This window comes from Zalophus californianus, chromosome 8 (genome assembly GCF_009762305.2).
Source record: "Zalophus californianus isolate mZalCal1 chromosome 8, mZalCal1.pri.v2, whole genome shotgun sequence".
NCBI lineage: Eukaryota > Metazoa > Chordata > Mammalia > Carnivora > Otariidae > Zalophus > Zalophus californianus.
This window is the reverse complement of record NC_045602.1, coordinates 95,192,205-95,216,296: the sequence shown is the minus strand read 5'-3', so window position 1 is coordinate 95,216,296 and position 24,092 is coordinate 95,192,205. Positions and strand designations below refer to the sequence as shown.

At 46.9% G+C, this 24,092-nt stretch overlaps 1 protein-coding gene across 2 annotated transcripts in view; it reads left to right on the top strand.

Annotated features, from left to right (window-relative positions):
• Positions 1 to 2,412: 2,412 nt before the first annotated feature.
• The window catches only part of RIN2 (Ras and Rab interactor 2), a 239,755-nt gene continuing 218,075 nt past the window's right edge, over positions 2,413 to 24,092 (top strand). Inside the window, exon 1 of one of the 2 annotated variants that reach the window (XM_027621517.1) lies at positions 2,413 to 2,544. The gene's annotated coding sequence lies outside the window, so the exon portion shown is untranslated. The remainder of the gene's footprint in view (positions 2,545 to 24,092) is intronic. The other variant, XM_027621520.1, reaches the window with a different exon arrangement.

Below are 24,092 nucleotides of genomic sequence, written 5' to 3'. Positions count from 1 at the left end.
TTACTTCTCTCTACGTGCACTGCCGTGACCCTGCTCTGTGCAACCTCCCTCTCCAGCAGGATCATGTCAATAGCTCCTAACTTGTTTTAACTTTGCCTGCACAGCCGGCTCTCCCTATGGCATCAAACTAATCTTTCATAATAAAAAGATCAGATCGAGCCACCCCCTGCTCAGACCCTCAAGAGCTTCCACCTACCACCTCAGAGCCTTTGACCTTAATACTCATCCCAGGTATGTACTCCTACCTCACCTCGTCCAGGTCCCTGCTCAAATCCTATCTTATTAACCAGGCCTGCTCTGACCACCCCACACATTCAGTTCTACCCTCTGCACCGGACACTGGCACTCTTCAGCCTGCTTATTTTCCTTTTCTTTTTTTTCCCTACTGCTGACCTTTTCTAATGCTCTAAGGAACTGACTTAGTGATGTTCAAAATTCACCCTGTATCCAGCTCATGCTTCCCAAAATGTCAGCTCCAATAGGGCAGGGAGATCTGTTTTGTTCCCCAGGGCATCCCAAGCAGTAGAGCAGCGCCTGGCGCATATCAGATGCTCAGGTAAGTATTGAATCGGTGACTTGGAACATTAAGTACAGTGGATTATGACTTCCTGGGGACTGAGCTGATTATGAAAGAGAAATCTTGGGGATTTTACAAGGCAGGAATCACAAGAACCAATGCCAATGCGATTCTCCTCTCTGGCGACTGGTCTAAGGCAGAACAAGGATACAAATAAGGACTTTGTTCCCTTTTTCTGCTTCTGTCCCAAACAGGTGTCTGAGGCTCCTTCTGCGTCTCTGGCTACTTTGGTAACTCTCACACCGTTAGCAATTTCTCCCCAAAGGTGTTCTCCTTGGCAGGGGAGTGGGAAAACACAGCAGCTCACCAGGGACCTGCCTGGCTCCAAAGAAAAGACTGCAGCCCCCAGCTCTCCGCCGGTCCATGTCGCCATCCCTATGATGTAGTTGTGGAATGTTGGTGAGGTCCGGAGCTGACGGCCAGGAAAGAATTCCTGAGATGTCTTTGGTGCAAAAAGATGATTTTATTAAAGCACGGGGACGGGACTGGTGCTCAGAAAGAGCCGCTGCACTGGGGTTGTGAGGTGTGGCTGATTATATACTTGGGAGTGGAGGGAGGTGAGGACAAAGGGAGCTGGCCAAAAGGACTTTCATATGCTAAAGAAGACTCCCAGGATGCTGGAGGCCTGGCTATAGTCAAGCTAAAGTTGTTTCTCCTGCTAGTAAGGCGCTAACATTAGGCGGTTGGGAGCTTCCTGGAGGAATGTTATACTCTGCCTATCTCAGATCCTTGTCGGTGGGCTGCAGGTCATTAAGAAATTTAATTTTACTTTCCCTTCTGTGTTTTCCACATCACTGTGGAGGGGAGGGTGATGTTAGGGCTCCAGGAAGTTGAGTTATGGGACTCTGAAAGTTAGGCTACCGATAATGCTTTTTCCTTGTATATCACTAAGACATTGGTACACTGATGGGGACTAAAGTCCTGCAGGGCTGTGATCTTTATCAGTTAACCATTTATTTTTCCCTTTTCTTAGTTATAGGGCAGCCAAGAATGCCTGGGGGCTGTCACAAGTATCCCACCTGGCGGGGGTGGGGGGAATGTTTGCAGGATGTCCGCTTGTGCTTTGTCCTCAGCTTGCCTTCTGCTCCCTCATCACCTAGGCCTTAAAAGGGTGGCTCAGAACTGAGCTAAACCACATCCTGCCTCCCAGCTGCTCTGGCTCCCTGGGGTCCGGGTGGGGCTGGGCAGCTCTGCACTCAGAAACCGACCCGGCCGCCCGCTTCCCAGCGGGGATGCAGCAAAACATCCCCCAGCGGGAGCCCGGCAGCCACCGGGCGCTGGAGCGCCTCGGAGCGCGGAACAAAGGGCAGGAGCCCACCCAGGCCTCCCGCACAGAGGCTTCCCAGCCCCCTCGGCTGATCCCGGCGTCCGCTACCAGGCGGCGGGACTGGCCCGGGGGAGAGGTGCGCGCGCGGTTGCCCGGCTCAGCAGTGAGTGCAAAGAAAGGAGATAGAAAAGAATCTCCGAGAACAAAACTCGGGTCCTCCCCGGGGAGCGCATAAGAGCCGGGCGGCGGCGCCAAGGCGCGTCGGGAGCTGCTCCAGCCAAGTTTGCTCCGGGTCAGATCAACTTTCTCGGTCCCTGGCTTCGCGTAGTTGCAGCCAGGGTTCCCGGTCACCCGCAGGCGCCTCGGCTGCACATCCCGAGGGGCGGAGGGGGGAGCGCAAGAGGGCAGGGACCCCGGGTCGCGCAGGCGCCTTCCTCGCCCCCTCGCCTCACCCCCGCCCCGTCCCCTCCCCTCCCCGGGCGTCGGAGGGTGGCTGGGGGAGGGGGATGGCCAGCGCCGGAGCCGAGGGAGGGCCGGAGGCAGACACAAAGCCCGTCCCTCCCCTCCCCCTCCCCTCCCCTCCCCAGCTCCTCTTCCTCCTCCTCCTGCTCCGCCCGGGCGGGGAAACCCAGCCCCGCGCTAGTTCGCGGGGCCACCGCTCTCCCCCGCCTCCAAGATCTGCGGGGAGGGCCTGCGCGAGGTAAGGGGCGGCGGCCGCGGAGACCCCACCCCTGGTGTCGGCACCCCGCACCCGGGGAGGCTGCAGGGCGCCGGCGGGGGCTGCGCGGGGTTCGAGGCGCGGGGTGCTGCTGCTCGTACTGTCTTCCCCTTCGGAGGGGACCTGGAGGGAGAGAGCGAGCGAGTGTCTTCGGGGGGCTGTGGGAACGGGTGGGGGTAGGCGCCGGGGAGTGGGACGCCTGGACAGGACCAGGGTACCCTGGGGCGACCGCGGGGCGATCGCTGGTCACGGCCGGGTCATGGAGTATCCTCAGCCGACCTCTGCGGGGGTGGAGTGAGGGGCAGCCGGAGGGTGCGGGCCCGGTGGCTCCAGGTGCCGGGTGTGTGCGTGCATGCAGGAGGAGGGGGAGGGACCTTTGTCGAGTTCTACCTGCGGGGGCCGACTATGGGGTGTCAAGTGCGCCTCGTGCCTGGGAGCGCGGGCCGGGCCGAGGGTCGCATAGCCCGGGTGCCCAGCTCCGCCCGGGTCCGTGAGCCCAGTCAGTGCACCGGGCTGACGCCCGGGTCCGAGGCTTCCTCCTACCCACCCCCCCTCGCCCTAGCAGGGTCCGTGAGTCCGACCTGGGGGCGCTGGGCTGTCGCGGGGATTGATGGCTGCACAGCAGGAGGAGGAGGAGCCCGGGGTTCCTGCCGGGAAGGGACGGGGCCACTTTCCCATCCTCAGGCCTCCCCGCCCCCTTCTGGGCTCGGCCTCCACCCTTGGCCTCGGCTTCCACCAGCAAGGCGTCCACCCACCCGTCACTGGGCCCCCTCCACGGTCGGGGGACAGCAGAGTTTGCAGAATTCTGCTTTAAAGCCTATGATTTGTTGCCAAGAAATACAGGGCAAGACCTGGCCCCTTGGGCCCTTTCTTCACAGAGATCTCGAACCCTTGGGTTTTCCTAATTCAGCAGAGGAGGCTGCACACAAACCGGGCATATAGTGGAATCGTACTTTCTTGCAGGCCTGATGGTTTCCGGAACATTGGGGTTTCTTAGGAACGTGCTGTCATCAATAAGGAAACCTCAGAGCACTCTTCCAGCAACAGGACTTTGTCAACATTGAGCAAAAATAAACACTTGGCTGTACTCAGCAATTAACATGGTATTTTAAGGCAGTATTTTAAAAAATTTAATGTAAAAAATCCACATGAACAAAATACCAAATTTTAAATAAAGACAGGTTTTGTTATGCCCCTGCATTATTGTGCAATGGGGACAGTGGTTTCCAATCACCCTGTTTGTCTGGTCCCCACCAGGGGGTTAATGAGGGTTGACAGTGGCCTGCAGCAGATTAGGCAATGCTGGTTTTATATATAATCTTTTTTTTTTTTTTTTTTTTGGCTGTACAGTTTTTTTATTAACTTTTTACATAGTTCAAGTATGGGATAATATTTTGATAGGTGTGCAGACATGTATGCATTTTCCTTTTGGCCTCAGGTTCCAGTATGTTTCTAGAACACCCTTGAATTCCCTGTGTTGGGGTACTGGAGTAGCTCCATAGAGGGCATCAGGGATCAGGGATTGGGTGGGGCCTGGAACAGTAAGGGGCCCTTGCATTTGGGACTGGAGAAGGCAGCTGGTGGTTGACAGGAATTGCGGGGTTTAGGGACTGCTCTCAGCAGTTGGAGGCTGAGGACATGAGAGTAGAGCAACCTGCTACCAGGACCTCCTTTGTCTGGTGGCATTCTGCAGACAGGTTAGCTAAGTAGAGAAGGAGACCTAAAATAACCCACACTTGAACCCCTCCGCAGGGGCAGCAGGGAGGAGCTTGACTCCCTCTAGGGCTCTGGTATGTGCTTGTTTGCTAGAGAGAGCTTCCCAGCAGCGCTTCTATCCCCACATAAGGCCTCTCCTCCCCTTCTCCAAAGTCAAGGGCCACTACCCACTTCAAAGAGGAGTTCAGTTCTCCAGAATCAACCTCTTTACTGGGCTGGATCCTCTTCCTCTGCTTAGAGGAGACAGATAGCTTATTTCTCTTCTGTGTGAGGGCATGCAGCCCTGAGAGGTCAGCCTTAAGGGGGCCCATTCGTCACATACTCCCCACGTTATGTCATCTGGGTATTATGTCCCACTCCCCGTGTACATCCAGCCCTTGGAATGATCCTTCAAGATTCTAATGGTTTCCGCTGGAAAGGTTTCCTGAAGTCCTTCCTCCTTTCCCTGATAAGACACCCCCTCAGTGCCACCACTATTCCTTGTGTAGCACTTAGGAGTGGTATGCAGGGGACCCCACTTGCCCACTGTCAACAAGGTCAAAAGCCAGATCCTAGCTCCTCCTCCCTGCCTCCAACACCAAGGAGTGGGTGTTGAAAATAATGAACAAAAGTATCCCTTGGTAAATGCACAGCAGGAAGTCCATCCTTAGCAGATTGATCATATTTTTGTAGCACATTGCGAAATGCTTTTACAGATAACACCTCAGTTGTTTTTCACCCTAGTACTATTAATTCCATTTGTTAGGTGAGAAGACAGAGGCCTAGAGAGGTCAAAGCACCAAAGCTGGGACCAGGGCTCCAGGCCCAGTAGGGTATCTCGCTGAACCACCACTGATTTGCTAGACGTGGTTGTGCTCAGAGGTACACCCCAGGCAGTGTCTGTCGAGAGCAGAATTTAATCAAGTTGTGTTTAGGGTAAAACTTTACTAAAGAATTACGAAAGATAGATAGATAGATAGATAGATAGATAGATAGATAGATAGATAGATGATAGACAGGCACCTGGGTGGCTCAGTCGGTTAAGTGTATGACTTTGGATTTCAGCTCAGGTCATGATCTCAGGGTCTTGAGATCAAGCCCCTAGTGGGGCTCTGCACTGGGCGTGGAGCCTGCTTAAGATTCTCTCTCTCTCCCTCTCCCTCTGCCCCTCCCTGCTCGTGTGCTCTCACTCTTTCTCTTAAAAAAAAAAAATTCCTAAAGAGTTACAGTGATAGAAGGCTAGAACACATTAGAAAAGTGCTAACGTTAAGCAGGGTTTCCTCTGCAGGACTTTTTAGTGCCTTTATTATAGTATGCACTGGGACTCTTTAGGATGACGCCATAATATGGACCGTTTACCAATTTCATTTGGCCACAGAACACTTTCTCATGAAGCATCTTTAGGATCCAGTGTCCCAAGGAATCCACTTTGGGAAATGTTTAGTTGACCCCAAATGCTTTTTTAGTTCGCCTTCTGACATCTAGGCAGTTTTTTCAAGGAGCGTTGGTGCTTCGGATAGCAAAACATCTATAATCTGGACATTAAAAAGGCGTGGTAATCATACCCCCCACCCCCACCCCTTGTGAGGTATTAGTTTGCAGCTCCTGTGCGCCTGATTAACAGGAGTCCGTTCTCCAGGGTTTGGTCAGATCTGAGGGAGCCGAAGGAGTCAAGTAAACAATGCAAACAGGCTCTGGGGAGCGTGTCTTCATGCTGCTTAGAAGCCGGCAGATGTCAACCAGCTTTTCCTGAGCGAGCGTGCCTCCAACGTGGCTTGTATGTGGAATGGCAGCATAGGGATCTGGAGCCGAGACACATCTTGCTTGATCACCTCCCCGGAGTGGGAAGGTACACCCAGGGTTTTCAGTTGTCCTCTCTCCCTGGGACCTGGCAGTTTGGCTTCTGTAGGATGTCTACATTTACTCATGAAAAGGTAGCTGCTGATGGGAGCCACCAGCTTGTAAGCACCCATTGTTTGGAATCTGGTGTTTTTAAGAAAGAGTTTGCCAGCAACCAGCAATTCCACACTTTTCACGAGGGGTAACCCTGGATGTTCAGCCTTGTTTGCACTGAAGGGAGGAGGTGAACAGGGGAAGCCAGAGTTCATACTTCAGGGTTTCAGGGGAGAGTGGCGGGCTAGCAGGGCTCGCTGAGGAGCCTCGGGAAAGGTGACACCATCATCAGAAGGGGCGCGGCTGCAAGCAGATCTTCAAGGGTCTCCAGTGCTGATTGAACTTATCTCAGGATTTGTTTCATAGATGTTTCCAAAGCATGGAAAGGAAGTAGTCTCTGGGACCTGTATTGATCTGTATTGATTAGGGTGGTATCACAGAAGTCAGGGACAGATGTGTTTTGAGAAAAATGGACCTATCAGGGGTGTGTGTGTGTGTGTGCATGTGTGTGCGTGTGTGTGTGTGCATGCCCTCCTGCATTTGGGGCCAAGGAAAAAGTGGGAGGGAAATATTGAGTGTGATTTTTTTTTTTTTTTAATATTGTGAGTTTAAAAGTGTTGAGGAGGAATTTACTCTGCCCTTCAAGATCCCTCTAGCAGGACTAAGAATCAAATAGATGGGGTTCTTGTGAACCAGATTAACAGGAGAAAATAAAATTTAATTACATATGTACAGGGAATCCACACAGACATGAGATTCCCAAGACGGTTAGGCAACATGAGGCTAAGGAGAGGGATGGGAGGTTGCCCGGTTATGCATGTAAGTTTCTTAGGTACAGAGGCATCTCTGGTACCTGCAGGCAGTTTTCCCAAATCGGCCGGGTTTTGATTGCTTTGACGTCAAAAATGATCTTCACGCCTGGTGGCCCATCTTGGAGTGGCCTGCCTTGGCCCCTACAAAAGTCCTGTATGTTACCCAGATAGAAATTTTCAATAAGCAGCTGGAGAAACAGCGTCATTGGGGCATGGTGGGGACTGAAACATGGGAGCTGATGAATTTACCCACAGAGGGACCACAGGCCCAGCAGAAAGGGGTCGAAGCAGAACCGGGAAGCCCACATCCAGGAGCAGGGATAGAGTTTGTGAAGTCAGGGATGGGGATGAAGAGGAAGAACCTGCACCAGTGAGCCGGACAATCCAGAGTTTTCAACCTGCGAGTTTGTGGCCAGCATCTGTTGTGATTGATCGGGGCCCAGTCTATCCCATGTCGTTAAGTATTTTTAATATCATCCCTGAGAAGTGTGGAGTGTCAGCTGAGAGTGTGAATAGAACCACACAAGTTAATGCAGCTGCTAGCAAACCAACTCAAAAGCATTATTATTTTGAATGAATGCCTGATTAAATGACATTGCTTTTTGTGGTAGAAACAGTTTTTGAACTTGTTAATGGTTTGGCAAAAGCCTAAACAGAGTCATTTTGTAGAAGACCCTCAGAAAATAAAGTTGGATATGGCAAGGGGGTTGTGTGGATGAGGCTATAGATACTCCATCCTGTGGGACATGTCTTACTCTGATCAAGAATCTTTGGTGGCAAGGACCCCCCCTTTGAGTAACTTTAAATTCTCCCAAAAGTTGTAGGAAAGGTTATAAAGCTACACTGATTTGTATTTTAAAACCATCTATAAGAGTGTTTCAGATGATGTTGCTGAGCTTCATTAGTGTCCAAATGAGAAATAAATTCAGGAGGTATTTTAATTACTGCTGTGAGCTTATTTCTCATTTTTATTTGATCATGACATGTGGTCAAATGATAGTAAACGGAGATATTAACCTATAAGCCCTCACTCTCCTGAAATTCTCAAAAGTTGAGTATTTCATAAATAAAACTTGGTGGAAACATTTGTATTTTACCATTTTTAATGAATTAACTATTTTAATTGAGTAGGTTAACACAATAAATGACATAAATGGACACTTTGGTTTTCACATATACGATATCGTGTTCTAGGTCAGAAATACAAAGTACCAAAATCCACTTAGTTTAAATAGGAGGCGAAATGAACTTTATTTGCTTTATAAGACATTTTTAAAAAATTTTTTATTGTTATGTTAATCACCATACATTACATCATTAGTTTTTGATGTAGTGTTCCATGATTCATTGTTTGTGCATAACACCCAGTGCTCCACGCAGAATGTGCCCTCTTTAATACCCATCACCAGGCTAACCCATCCCCCCACCCCCTCCCCTCTAGAACCCTCAGTTTGTTTTTCAGTGTCCATCGTCTCTCATGGTTCGTCTCCCCCTCCGATTTACTCCCCTTCATTCTTCCCCTCCTGCTATCTTCTACTTTTTTTTTTTCTTAACATATATTGCATTATTTGTTTCAGAGGTACATATCTGTGATTCAACAGTCTTGCACAATTCACAGCGCTCACCATAGCACATACCCTCCCCAATGTCTATCACCCAGCCACCCCATCCCTCCCACCCCCCACCACTCCAGCAACCTTCAGTTTGTTTCCTGAGATTAAGAATTCCTCATATCGGTGAGGTCATATGATACATGTCTTTCTCTGATTGACTTATTTCACTCAGCATAACACCCTCCAGTTCCATCCATGTCGTTGCAAATGGCAAGATCTCATTCCTTTTGATGGCTGCATAATATTCCATTGTGTATATATACCACATCTTCTTTATCCATTCATCTAAGACATTTTTTTTTAATTGATGAAATCACCAGAGGTTTTTTTTCCCCCTTGCATTTAACTCCAGTTTGATTACAAGAATACTTAAAAATGAATGGAGGCAGGTATTTCTCCTGTGTGGTAAGCAAAAGGCACCTTCATGGGTGGGATTGCCCATGAACTTTTGAGTCCCTGGAAATGAGCCAAGATGTCACACCTCCCCGCGGGGCGAAACCAGCTGCTGTGTCTTGGAAGACCAGCCTAGGTTTTGCCAGTTCAACATGTGGTGCGAGGGTGATGTGGCATCTAAACAACACCCCTCATCCCACTATCCGGATTTTTCTTGTCTAAGTACGGAGTGTTCATGACTTTTTGTCCTACAGAAAGCTTCAGCATTTTGTAGAGTCAAAGGCTTGGACTTTTCCTTTGGGTTCCTTTAATGGCTCTCGTGCCCAGAAATCCTTTCTGCATCCTCAAACAACTCACTGTTTATATTTCCTTCTAACTTCAATGGTGTCCATTTTACAGATTTCTATAATCCTTTGGCATGTGGTTTATGAAGTAAGAATCAACTGAACTCTTTTTCCCCCAGGTAGTTTACTGAGCATCATTTGGTGACTAGATTCACCTCTCCTCGGCTCTGTAATCTGTGCTGTTTGGCAGGCAAGCCCTTCTGCACCTACCACAACTTTATCTATCTTTCTTTCTCTTTTTTCCAAATTCTCTTGGCAATGTCCACCATTAATTCTATCAGGCAAACTGTATTTCATGGGGTTTGTCTGGAATTATACTAAACCTGGACACTGATTTGGGAAGACTTGATCATTTTTGCTACTCTTCTAGTAAATGGCCAACTGAACGCAACCTGTAGGCATTGAGTGTGTATATTCAGGCCACGCTGGCTTCTGGTTTCGGTGCTGTTGGCAGGTGTGGGGTCCTGGCTGACTTCCGGGACATTCCCTTGGGATCTGAGATCTGACCAGTGCGGGTGTCCCTCTATAATTCCTGCCTCATGGGCCCTCCCGCCTAGCAGGGGATGCTTAGTGATGCTAGTAAGGAAGGGACAGTGTAGTCAGTGCCTGACTCAGGAGACAGACTTGTGCTAAATTTGACCCTGAAAACTGCTAATTAAAGTGCTTTGTTATTTTCCTTTGTGATTGTTTTTCCCCTGGCAGTTTAGGAGTCTGAATGAGAACAAAGACAGATGCTCTGTCTTTTTAAAGAAGGTGTTTTCTTTTTTTATCAAGTCTTTATTAAACAAACACAAGGGTGGTGGGGGTTGTATTTCAGAGGCTCCTCTGGATCCGCGGGCCCTGAAGGAAGGAGATTCCACTCCTGTTTTGTGGCTTCTGAGCAAAGAAGCAGAAGGAGGGAGGAAGAAAGGGAGGGAGGGAGGAACCAATGAGATGAGCAGACAGGAAGGGCCCCACAAGGTTGATGAAGGTGCTTTCCTCAAAGCTTCTCACCCCTCACTAGAAATAGGTCTGATATATGAAGTTGCAGTCAGACCTGACAGCTCTTTGTCCCTCCCCCAGGGCGGGAGCCCTCCCCTGGCCATCTGTCCTTGGGGCCCCCCACCCACTCTCTCTGTATTCTGGGATTCCTGTCCCGACAGAGACTTAACACATACTTGGTATTACACACAGTCTTTCTCTGGGCACATTTCATACCCCTTATGCCTAATATTTTCGACTAATGTCTTTCCCTAAACAGTGTACAGGGTGACCTTGGGCCATAAGGAATTGTAAATGATGCAGGTAACCTATATTGTAATGTTGGTTTGGTCGATCCCTTTTTCTTAAACTGCATTTTCACTGAATTTCCTACCAGGGTTGGAGTCATATCAAAGAGCGGGGGCCAGGACAGGGCACAGTGACCTCTTTCTATTCAAGCGTGCTGCGGTGGCATACAGAAGGGGCTCTTTATCCTGTTGTGGGTGTCAGAAAAGGATTCACAGTGGAAGGGATTAGCTCTGACAGATTGGCTATTTGGTGATGACTAGTAACCAGTGGGTTTCAGGTAGAAGCGTGTCATGTGCAAAGAATGAGAATCAGGAGGAGGGAGGTGCGTTTGGAGAAAGAACTCTCCTGATCATTATGGCTCCACTTAGAATGTGAGGTTCCTGCTTGGGCTCTGGGGAGTGTGGAGAGAGGGAAGGTGTGTTCTTGATCCTCTCACGGCTTCAGCCCAGGGAGGGAGGTGAGAGGGTGTGTGGGACCTGTGGAGGGCAGTTTAGGACAGTCTCATGTCCTAAAGAATCAGACTGGAGAGATGGGGAGAGTCTGGGAGGGAAACCTATCATCCGCACAGTCTTGTCACAAAGCCATGCTCAGGCTCTGCGGGGAATTGTGCCCTATTTTTGATTTAAGGAGAATCTCAGCTTTCTTTGTCTCATGGGAAATAAGGGGAGGTCTTCACAGGAAAGTTCTGGAGACTATGTAGGGCCCACCAGAGTGGCTAGATCAGAGGCCAGCTGCCTGGAGTAGTTCTACCCCTGTATCTGTCAGTCTTTGGCCAAGGGCTGCCCCTTGCACTTCAGCTCTCTCTGCATGGAGGCAGAGCAGGTCCCATCAGCCTGAAGCCATCCTCCCACAGAAATGGGTGCTAGCCTAGGGAAGGAAAATGGTAGAGGGGTCTGAGGGCACATGGGCAGACCACTGACACCATCTGTCCCTATCTGGGATACTTGTTCTCAACCTCCCAGCCAGGGGAGGGCAGACATTTGGGAAGAATTAGCCCCCCTTCATTTCTTGTGATGGTATGAAGAGCAAGAGTTCCTTACTAACCCTCTGCCATGAGGCTTTTGCCTCCATGGCCCATGAGTGGGCACACTGGCCCGCCAGAAACCATCTTCGATGCTTCCCAGCTGTGTTTATTTCCCACAGTTTTACTGCAGACGTTTATGTCCTCAGATTGTATTAGAAATATTCAGTGTAATCACAGGATGCCTATAAATATGTAAATGTCCTTCTTGGACATAGTTAGCTCATTGTATCTACAATCATTGGCTCCTGGTTCCTTGAAGACTGGGGAGATGTAGGATGGAGGACATCGAGAACCAAAAGTCTAGGAAACCAGAGAACATTTAGATCTGAAGGAGAATTTCTTAATCATGTCAGGAAATGGCAACCGACACCCTCACTGTCCAGGCCAGTCGTTTGTCAAATTCTTGCTCCATAAATACATGTAAGCATCAGAGAGCATATGCACCTCTTGCCTCCATCCTTTCTGCCCCATGGCCACCATCATCCTCTCCTCCCACTTCTGGTGGGTGCCAGGCATAAGACAATGGGGTATGTGATTTGTTTCAAACTAGCCAATCACAGCCAGCCTCAGAGAAGAAGCACACTGTTACCAGGGAGTTGCAGTCTAACATGCAGATCCTCCCCAGTGATGTCCCACCAGTAGGGGAACTCCATGCATCTGCTCTTCTGAGCATGCAGCACCTGGAATAATGGTTGAGACAGAGCAGTCAGAATAACATGGCAGGACCCTGTGGAATCTGATGAGATTTTAAGCATCATGGTTCAGGATCTCAAGAGATACATCATGATAAGGTGTAATTTGGACAATTGATATAAGGTAGAAATCAATCTCTTTTAGTTTTTTCTAAGGTATTTTTCATTTAGTGTAAGAATCAAGAAACCAGGGCGCCTGGGTGGCCCAGTTGGTTAAGTGTCTCCCTTTGGCTCAGGTCATGATCCCAGGATCCTGGGATTGAGTCCTGCATCGGGCTCCCTGATCATCGGGGAGTCTGCTCCCTCTTCCTCTGTCCCTCCCCTCTGCTCGAGCTCTCTCTCTCTCACTCTCAAAATAAATAAATAAAATCTTAAAAAAAAGAATCAAGAAACCGTTAAAATCGTAATTGCAAGAGGAAAAAGTGATCAGCTGTAAGGATGAAAGAAAACGAATAGCACAGAAGTGCAACATTTTAGCTACTATTTTACCATGAATCCATGTAAACTTGTGAGTCTTAGCTGGTCTTTAATATGGAGGAATTCTTTACACATCCCATGAAAGACGGCATATAACGAAGGTGTGAAAGGCTTAAAGGCTTCGGGGAAAGCTGTACTGAATCGTTCCAGAGAGGAAAAGAGCCTGGTATAAGAACCAAGACTTCATAGTTCTCAAGGATTATGACGCTTTTATAAAATAAACATCATTTTACAGAGTGTTAAAAATCGATAAACATAGCAAAATAGTTGTTGAAGGCTGATTGAACCGAAGGTACCTTACAACAGTATGATTTAGTATTACTTATGTAACAAAACTGCCTTTGAGGGAAATTTTCTTTTGGTGAATGCTGGGAAGACTGACCAAAATACGATACCATTTGACTTCAAACATTTTTATACACCATAAGACAAGCCTAACACAGAAGCAAGGAGAGTGCCTTCTGACCGATAAAACATTTTCTGATAAGCCATTCAACAGAAAATCTCTGCAAATGAACGTTGGTGAGGGAACACAGCTTGCCTTGCCCTTAGTCTTGAGGAGGAATTAAGAAATCTTGTTTCTCTTGCAGAGTTGCTTTGGCTCAGCCACAAACAGGCTCTACAATCCATTTACCCTGCAACCTGGTCACTGTCCCTAATCTGCATCATATCTGCATCTGCCTCCTTCCCAGTGTGGATTCCGTGGTCTGGGATTAGAACCCTTCCTTTGCATATACCTTCTTTGTCTTCCCCGCTCTCTCAGGAGACTCCCCTGCCTGAACCTAACCTTGGCGGAGATACACCTTCCTTAGTCGGTGCCTGCACCAGGCAGGTGGACGTGGATGTGGACGCTCCATTTTTCTTAACCCATCCACTCTCCTGCTCAGATCAGTCTTTGACAAACTTTTTTTTTAATCACATCCATATATATATATATATATATATATATATATATATATATATATAGGAGTGATACAAAGTTTGGGGAACTAACACTAATTTCCCTTTCCCTCTGATCCTGTCGGTTTCATTTACTTAAAATGTTCCAATGGCAACCTTCTAAATTGATTTCACAACCCACTAATAGGCTTTCAAAAAAAAATGCCTTCGATTATTATTTCACTTGGATTCCTCCCTTCTCAGACTTCCCAAACCCTCCTCACTCTCCGTTGATGACCTTACTTCTTATTTCACCGAGAAACTAGAATGAATCCAAAGAACTTCCATCACTCCCCACTTAAAACTACCACCAGACCTGCACCTGTGTCCACATGTGCTGCCCCACGTCTGCCCCAAAGCATAAAACATTCGTACTCCTCTAGGGGGTCCACCCCTTGGCTGTTATGGCAGATTCCAACTTTGCTTGCATACTCAAGGACATTATTCCAGCAGTTGTCCCCTGTCTGTCCTAGATCATCAAGTCTCCCCCCCACCCCCCTTGGGTCATTTCCATCCAAGTACAATCATCCGGCAGTATTGCCCATCTTTAGAGAACCTACCTTGACCCCACATCCACTACCAGCTCCTGCCTTCTCAACTTGGCTTTACAACAGAGCCTTCCATTCTTTCCTACATTCAGTCCCATGAAGATGTTGCCTGCTGTACTGATCTTGTCAAGGTCCCCATGACCTCCATGTTGGCAAATCTGGTGGTCAGTGTTTGGTCCCCATCTCCTTCAATTTTCCAGCAGCATCTGACACAGTACCTGTCCTTCCTTCTTACAAATACTTAGCTGTGAAGACCGCACTTTCTCTTGCTTTTCCTACTTCACTGGGGGCTTCTCAGCCTCCTTTGCTAGCTTCTTCTCATTTCCTCGATCCCTAAACATCAGAGTGCCTTGGGGCTTGGTCCCTGGGTCTCTTCTCCTTCCCACTGATACCTGTGCTAGGTGAAGTCCTCCAGCCCTGCTGCTTTAAATACCTTGTGTGTGTGGATGGTCTCCAGATCAGGTCCCTCTCCTGAACACAGCCTCTGCAGCATATCCAGTGGTTTTCATGGTATGTCCATGTAGTGGTCTCATGGGAATCACAGACCAAACGTGTCCCAAACAAGCTCCATGTCCTGCTCGTCATCATTTCCCCATCTCAGCAAATGACTCTATTCCAGGTTTTCAGGCTCAGCACCTTGGGCTCCCTAACCCCCCACCGATACCGCACATGCAGTCCATCAGCAGTGTTGTCAGCTCTGCCTTCAAAATAGATCCCTTTCTGACTTCTTCTCACCATCCCACTGCTGCCACCTCAAAGCCCGCATCATCTCCCACCTGGAATCTTTCAGTATCCACCTCACTGATCTTGCTTTGTTCTTGCCTCCCAGCCATGTTTTTGTGAACATGTTCACAGCCATCTTTTAAAAACATAAGTCAGAGCCTTTCATATCCCTCCAGTTTCCATCTCATTCAGAGTAAAATCCACAAGGTTCTCTGCCACCTGCCAGGCCCCTGTCCACTCCTTACCATTCCTGTCCGCTTACCTTGGGCTCTCTTTACCATGCCTGTCTGCTGCTCACCGGTCCAGCCACACCAGCCTCCTTGCCCAAGTGTAGAGGCCTGCGCCCCTCTGTGCCTCCACATTGGCTCTTCCTTGGCTTGGGATGTGCCCCTTCCACATACCCACTGACCCGCCTTTCACTTCCTTCTGGTCTCCCCCGAACGTCCCGAGAGAAGGTGGCCCTGAACACCCCATATAAAATAGCAAACCCTCGTCCCACCCTCCTGACCCACTCCATCCCTATGCCCTGCCTTATTTTTCATCAAGCATTTATTTTCACATGATATAGATTAGGAAAGTCAAGGTTTTGGCTGTTTTGTTCCATGTTGCCTCCTCAGCACCTAGAATAGCACCGGCATAGAAATACTTGTTAATAAATATGTGATGAATGCCACATTGAAGGCAGAAAGGTGCCTGAAGCCTTGGTCAGCGTGGCTAAAGAGGCCAAAATATCCCTTTGGGCTAAAAAGAAGAGTGTGCCTTGTTCTGAGGAAGCCTTCACCAGTTCTAGCAGGACATATTTCATGCTCAGTTCCACAGCGCAAGGCCTCGTGGGACACACAGAAGAATCAGGAGGGAGATGGGCTACAAAAGTCCTTCTTTATCCTTTTCCCCAAACACCAAGAAACATTTCTGCAAGGGAGATTTTTTTAAAAGTACAGGTCGTATTCCAATTAAGTTTGAGATAAAAAATTTGGAAATTTAAATGTAACCCACCTCTAAGGATGGCACTGGGGGACAGTAATGCACTGAAGCTAGCAAAGGGGCCAGACTCCTGAGAGTCGCTTAACTTCTGAGGAGAAATTGCTCCTGCAAATGCTGGTTATAAACCGGGTTTCAACCCATGTGCCTGACTGGTGGAGCTAAGCAGGACCAGCTACGTAACTTGTGGGCTCAATGCAAATGAAAATGGGAGCCCCTTGTCTAAAAATTATGAAAAATTCCTTGGTGGTATCAGCAGAGCATTAAACTAAGAATGGAGCCCTTCTGAACATGGGTCACACATCCCAAAGCCAGTCCTGGAGCCCTGCAGAGCACAAGACGTAAGCTTCCACTGACAGGAGCTCCAAGGTCCCCATTAATAATTCTATCAGCTGAAGGTACGGAGTGGCCACCACATGGCCGACCCTGTGCCCAGCTCACACATGCTGACCTCATTTCAGAATCTTAACCAGCCTGTGAGGTGATCACCTCATCTATCATCCTCTTGGTATCCATGAAATAGTTTTAATTTCCCTCTTTTTTCATATTGTAGAAACTGCGGCAGAGAGGTTAGGTAACTTGTCTGTGATCACAAACCACAAAATAGAAGAACCACAATTCAAAACAGGTCTGTCAGACACCAGGACCTAAGCTCTTAGCAACTACCCTGAAATATCTTTATAGATACCTCCACGTAGAAAGAGGAAGCTGTATTAGTTTCCTAAGGCTGCCCCAACAAAGCTCCACTAACTGACAGGCTTAGAACAACAGAAATTACTTGCCTCCTAGTTCTGGAGGCCAGAAGTCTGAAAGCCAGGTGTCAGCCAGCAGCACCACGCTCCCTCTGAAGGAGCAGGGAAGAAACTGTTCCTTCCTTGCCTCTCCCAGCTTCTGGTAGCCTCAGGCATTCCTTGGCCTGCAGACCTGGGGCCTCTGGTCTCTGCCATCTCTGCCAGCATCCTCATAGGACCTCTCCCCTGTGTCTTCAGGTCACCTTCCCTCCCTGCAGAGTCACCTGCCCTTTTTATAAGCGCACCAGTCACCAGATGAGGGACCCCCTCATGACTTCATCTTGACTAAATCTGCATAGACCCCATTTCCAGATATGGGCACATTCTGTGTACTGGGGATTAGGACTCCCATAGATCTTTTCAGTGGGTTGGGGCGGGGGCACACAATGAACCCGTCACAGGGGATAAAGTAGAGACTGATCACATATCCGGGAATGGTGACCAATGCGGCCGATCAGAAGAGACATGCTCAGTAGTAAGTCGTTAACTGCATGGTCAAAGTGCCTGACAGGAATCGCCTCTCTCCTGCCCTGTTCCACCAGGGCAGGGAGCCCTCAGCACCCTCTCGGGAGTGGGTGAATGCCAAGCATGGTCGCTGATGGCTTAAAGAAGTGGGCAAGCAGAGTGGGTGGTTCTTGACCATTGATTTGGAGATGAGCTGTCCATTCTACCTCCGCGGCTGGTTTCAGTCATCCCCTGATGGCACTGTTGGGTGCCGGGGCCTCCTGAGAGGCGGGTGCTAGATGAGCTACAGCTTCACCTCCTGCTGGTTTAGGGTGTGCTAGAGGCCAGATGACTCTGTTTGGGAAATGAGCAATAGAACCTCAAAGTTCCTAATAATACAGTGACTGTGATCATGTCACTATTAAAAATGACACCATGGACCTCAGCTGCAGCAACTTCTTGCAAGACACATCCCTAAAGGCAAGGGAAACAAAAGAAAAAATGAACTATTGGGACTTCATCAGGATAAAAAACTCTTGCATAGCAAAGGAAACAGTCAACAAAACTAAAAGGCAACCTATAGAGTGGGAGAAGATATTTGCAAATGTCTTATCAGATAAAGAGATAGTATCCAAAACCCATAAAGAAATTATCAAACTCAACACCCAAAAAATAAAAAATCCAGTCACGAAATGGACAGAAGACATGAACAGATTTATCTCCAAAGAAGACATACAAATGGCCAACAGACACATGAAAAAATGCTCCACATCACTTGTCATCAGGGAAATACAAATCAAAACCACAATGAGATACCACCTCACACCAGTCAGAATGGCTAAAATTAACAAGTCAGGAAACGACAGATGTTGGCAGGGATGTGGAGAAAGGGGAACCCTCCACTGTTGATGGGAATGCAAGCTGGTGCAGCCACTCTGGAAAACAGTATGGAGGTTCCTCAAGAAGTTAAAAATAGAGCTACCCTACAACCCAGCAATTGCACTACTGGGTATTTACCCCAAAGATACAAATGTAGGGATCTGAAGGGGCACCTGCACCCCAATGTTTATAGCAGCAATGTCCACAATAGCCAAACTGTGGAAAGAGCCGAGATGCCCTTTAACAGATGAATGGATAAAGAAGATGTGGTTCATACATACAATGGAATATTACTCAGCCATCAGAAAAGATGAATACCTACCATTTACACCGACATGTATGGAACTGGAGGGTATTATGGTAAGTGAAATAAGTCAAGCAGAGAAAGACATATGGTTTCACTCATATGTGGAACATAAGGAACAGTGCAGAGGACAATAGGGGAAGGGAGGGAAAATTGAATGGGAAGAAATCAGAGAGGGAGACAAACCATGAGAGACTCTTGACTCTGGGAAACAAACTGAGGGTTACACAGGGGAGGGGGGTGGGGGGTATGGGATGACTGGGGGATTGGCATTAAGGAGGGCACGTGATGTGATGAGCACTGGGTGTTATATGCAATTAATGAATCACTGAACACTACATCAAAAGTTAATGGTGTACTATATGTTGGCTAATTGAATTAAAATAAAAAAATAACGTCATGGGGTGTGCAAAAATAAAATAGTAAAATATATTCTATAATATTATATAATTCATAATATATTATGTACGTATAATTTAAAGGCATCAGTTTAGTTTTATTTAAAACTCATGGTCATGTCCTTGCTTTCCACTGACCAGCACCAGTCTCTATGACCTTGGGGCTTCTTTTGTTCTAACCCTGGGGTTCTGTCTGTGGAATAACTACTCTCATACACAGGCAAGATTTGGAGGCCTTTGCAGGTTCCCCTCTCTTTTTCTCCCAGAGAACTGGTCAAGGCAAAGCTCAAGTTACTGAACTCAGCTCACATAGTGCATCTAACCCGATTCGAGTGTCACTTCTCCCTTCCCGACCCCAGCCACCAAGCACAGTTCACTGAAGCAGGAAAGGGAGCCTGGGGATTGCTTGAGAGGACAGGGCCATAGTGCAGCACAAGGCACTCAACCAACCCCAACTTAGATTTCCAAAGGAAGTCAGATAGGAATGTGGACTGGGCACATTGTATTTTTCTTGGAGCAGCAAGTGATAAAAGCAATATTTTTACAAGTAGAGAAAAAGTGGGGAAAAGATCAAGAGCCAGAGACTACAGAGGATGGGAGAGAAATATTTATTCAGGAAAAGCTATAATTTCCCCCTTGTCTTCTGCCTTTGTGGCACATGAAGGAATTGAAAATGCCTACAGAAAATCATTCTACTATTTTATTTTTACACACTCAATGATGTTATTTTTAATGTATTATTGGGAACTTTGAGGTTCTATTGCTCATTTCCCAAACAGAGTCATCTGGCCTCTAGCACACCCTAAACCAGCAGGAGGCGAAGCTGTAGCTCATCTAGCACCCGCCTCTCAGGAGGCCCCGGCACCCAACAGTGCCATCAGGGGATGACTGAAACCAGCCGCGGAGGTAGAATGGACAGCTCATCTCCAAATCAATGGTCAAGAACCACCCACTCTGCTTGCCCACTTCTTTAAGCCATCAGCGACCATGCTTGGCATTCACCCACTCCCGAGAGGGTGCTGAGGGCTCCCTGCCCTGGTGGAACAGGGCAGGAGAGAGGCGATTCCTGTCAGGCACTTTGACCATGCAGTTAACGACTTACTACTGAGCATGTCTCTTCTGATTGGCCGCGTTGGTCACCATTCCCGGATATGTGATCAGTCTCTACTCTATCCCCTGTGGTGGGCTCATTGTGTGCCCCCGCCCCAACCCACTGAAAAGATCTATGGGAGTCCTAATCCCCAGTACACAGAATGTGCCCATATCTGGAAATGGGGTCTATGCAGATTTAGTCAAGATGAAGTCATGAGGGGGTCCCTCATCTGGTGACTGGTGCGCTTATAAAAAGGGCAGGTGACTCTGCAGGGAGGGAAGGTGACCTGAAGACACAGGGGAGAGGTCCTATAAGGATGCTGGCAGAGATGGCAGAGACCAGAGGCCCCAGGTCTGCAGGCCAAGGAATGCCTGAGGCTACCAGAAGCTGGGAGAGGCAAGGAAGGAACAGTTTCTTCCCTGCTCCTTCAGAGGGAGCGTGGTGCTGCTGGCTGACACCTGGCTTTCAGACTTCTGGCCTCCCGAACTAGGAGGCAAGTAATTTCTGTTGTTCTAAGCCTGTCAGTTAGTGGAACTTTGTTAGACAAGTCAGCAGTCTTAAGGACTATTTGTATCAGGTGACTCACCATTGTTTAGGTGGGTGTGGGGCTCTGCATGCAGGATCCCATCCTCCAAATGTTGTCCAAGCCTCTGGCTATGCTCCTGCCCTGGCTGTTGAGAAATGCCTGGATCTGGTTTTACAGTGTGCCTCTGGAATAGAAATGCTAATGCTAACAAGTATTTCTGTGATGCTTATAGTTTATTAAAGACTTTACCAGGCATTCTCAAGCCTCATTCCTTTCTATGCCCTAAGGTTTACCAGTAATTTCTTTGAGTTACTTGGTAACATAGGAAAAGGGATGTGGGAAGGAGGTAGGAGTATGAAGGGGAAGGTCAGGAAGGGAATATCCCCTGCCCCCCCATCTTTTATTTGTAAGGCCCTATTGCTAGTGGATTACCAAATTCTCATCTTTCTAAAAAATTATTTAAATTCAATTTAGTTAACATATATGTATTGTTAGTTTTGGGGGTAGAATTTAGTGATTCGTCAGTTGCATATAACTCCCAGCGCTCATCACATCACGTGCCCCACTTAATGCCTATCATTCAGCTACCTCATCCCCCCACACGCCTTCCTTCCAGCAACCCTCAGTTTGTTTCCTAAAGTTAAGAGTCTCTTATGGTTTACCTCCCTCTCTGTTTTCATCTTATTTCATTTTTCCTTCCCTTCCCCTATGTTCATATGTTTTGTTTCTTATATTCCCCATATGAGTGAAATTATATGGTATTTGTCTTTCTCTGACTGACTTATTTTGCTCAGCGTAATACCTTCTACTAACATCCATGTTATTGCGAATGGCAAGATTTCATTCTGTTTGATGGCTGAGTAATATTCCATTTTAGACACACACACACACACACACACACACACACACACACACACACACACACACACACACACACTACATCTTCTTTATTCATCTGTCGATGGACATCTGGGCTCTTTCCATAGTTTGGCTATTGTGGACATTGATGCTGTAAACATTGGGGTGCAGGTGCCCCTTCAGATCACTATGTTTGTATCCTTTGGATAAATACCTAGTAGTACAATTGCTGGGTCATAGGGTAGCTCTTATTTTTAACTTCTTGAACCTCCATACTGTTTTCCAGAGTAGCTGCACCAGTTTGCATTCCCCCACCAACAGTGTAAGAGGGTTCCCCTTTCTTCGCATCCTTGCCAACATCTGTTGTTTCCTGAGTTGTTAATTTTAGCCTTTCTAACTGGTGTGAGGTGGTATCTCATTGTGCTTTTGATTTGTTTTTCCCTGATGCTGAGTGATGTTGAGTATTTTTTCATGTTCTGTTGGCCATTTGTATGTCTTCTTTGGAGATATATCTGTTCACTTCTTCTGTCCATTTCTTGACTGGATTTTTTATTTTTTGAATGTTGAGTTTGATAAGTTCTTTATAGATTTTGGATACTAGCTCTTTATCTGATAAGACATTTGCAAATATCTTCTCCTATTCCGTAAGTTGCCTTTTAGTTTTGTTGACTGTTTCCTTTGCTATGCAAGAGTTTTTTATCCTGATGAAGTCCCAATAGTTCATTTTTGCTTTTGTTTCCCTTGCCCCTGGAGATGTGTCTAGCAAGAAGTTGCTGCGGCCAAGGTCAAAGAAGTTGCTGTCTGTGTTCTCCTCTAGGATTTTGATGGATTCCTGTCTCACATTTAGGTCTTTCAACTATTTTGACTGTATTTTTGTGTATGGTGTGAGAAAGTGGTCCAGTGTCATTCTGCATGTGGCTGTCCAATTTTCCCAGCACCATTTGTTGAAGAGGCTGTCTTTTTTCCATTGGATATTCTTTTTCTGCTTTGTTGAAGATGAGTTGACCATAGAGTTGAGGGTCCCTTTCTGGGGACCTTGGGGTTCTCTCTTCTGTTCCATTGTTCTGTGTGTCTGTTATTGTGAATACCATACTGTCTTGATGATTACAGCTTTGTAATTCAGCTTCAAGTCCAGAATTGTGATGCCTCCAGCTTTGGTTTTCTTTTTCAACATTACTTTGGCTATTCGGGGTCTTTTGTGGTTCCATACAAATTTTAGGATTGTTTGTTCCAGCTCTGTGAAAACTGCTGATGGTATTTTGATAGGGATTGCATTGAATATGTAGATTACTTTGGGTAGCATAGACATTTTAACAATATTTGTTCTTCCAGTCTATGAGCATGAATGTTTTACATTCCTTTTTTTTTTTTTTTAAGGTTCTATTTATTTACCTGAGACAGAGAGAGGTGGGGGAGGCACAACTTGTGGGGGAGGGGTAGAGGGAGAGGGAGAAGAAGACTCCCCGCTGAGCAGGGAGACCGATGCAGGGCTCAATACCAGGACTCTTAGATCATGACCTGAGCTGGAGGCAGATGCTTAATGGACTGAGTCATGTTTTTTCATATGTTTCTGTCTTCCTCAATTTCTTTCATAAGCGTTCTATAGTTTTCAGAGTACCGATCCTTTACCTCTTTGGTTAGGGTTATTCCTAGGTATCTTATGGTTTTTGGTGCAGTTGTAAATGGGATCAATTCCTTGATTTCTCTTTCTTCTGCCTCATTGTTAGTGTATAGAAATGCAACTGACTTCTGTGCATTGATTTTATATCCTGCAACTTTGCTGAATTCCTTTATCAATTCTAGCAATTTGGGGGTTTTCTCCATAGAGTATCATGTCATCTGGCAAGAGTGAAAATTTGACATCTTCTTTGCCAATTTGGATGCCTTTTATTTCTTTTTGTTGTGTGATTGCTGAGACTAGGACTTCCAGTACTATGTTGCACAGTGGTGAGAGTGGACATCCTTGTCATGTTACTGACCTTAAGGGAAAAGCTCTCAGTTTTTCCCCCAATGAGGATGATATTCACTCTGTGTCTTTCGTATATGGCTTTTATGATGTTGAGGTATGTTCCCTCTATCCCTACGAAAGTGTTTTTTTTTTTTTTTATCAAGAAAGGATGCTGTGTTTTGTCAGATGCTTTTTCTGCATCTATTGTGAGGATCATATGGTTCTCATCCTTTCTTTTATTAATGTAGAGCATCACATTGATTGATTTGCGGATGTTGAACCACCCCTGCAGCCCAGGAATAAATCCCACTCAGTCGTGGTGAATAATCCTTTTAATGTACTGTTGGGTCCTATTAGCTAGTATCTTGGTGAGAATTTTTGCATCCATATTCATCAGACATATTGGTCTGCAATTCTCCTTTTTGGTGGGGTCTTTGTCTGGTTTTGGGATTAAGGTAATGTTGGCCTCATAGAATGCATTTGGAAGTTTTCCTTCCATTTCTATTTTTTTTTAACAGTTTGAGAAGAACAGGTATTAATTCTTCTTTAAATGTTTGGTAGAATTCCCCTGGGAAGCCACCTGGCCCTGGAGTCTTGTTTGTTGGGAGGTTTTTGATTACTGATTCAATTTCTTTGCTGGTGGTGGGTCTGTTCAGGTTTTCCATTTCTTCCTCTTTCAGTTTTGGTAGTTTGTTTCTAGGAATTTATCCATTTCTTCCAGATTGCCTAATTTGTTGGCATATAATTGCTCATAATATTCTCTTAGAAGTGTTCATATTTCTTCGGTGTTGGTTGTGATCTCTTCTCTTTCATTCATGATTTTATTTATTTGGGTCCTTTTTCTTTTCCTTTTGGTAAGTCTGGCTCGGGGTTTATCAATCTTATT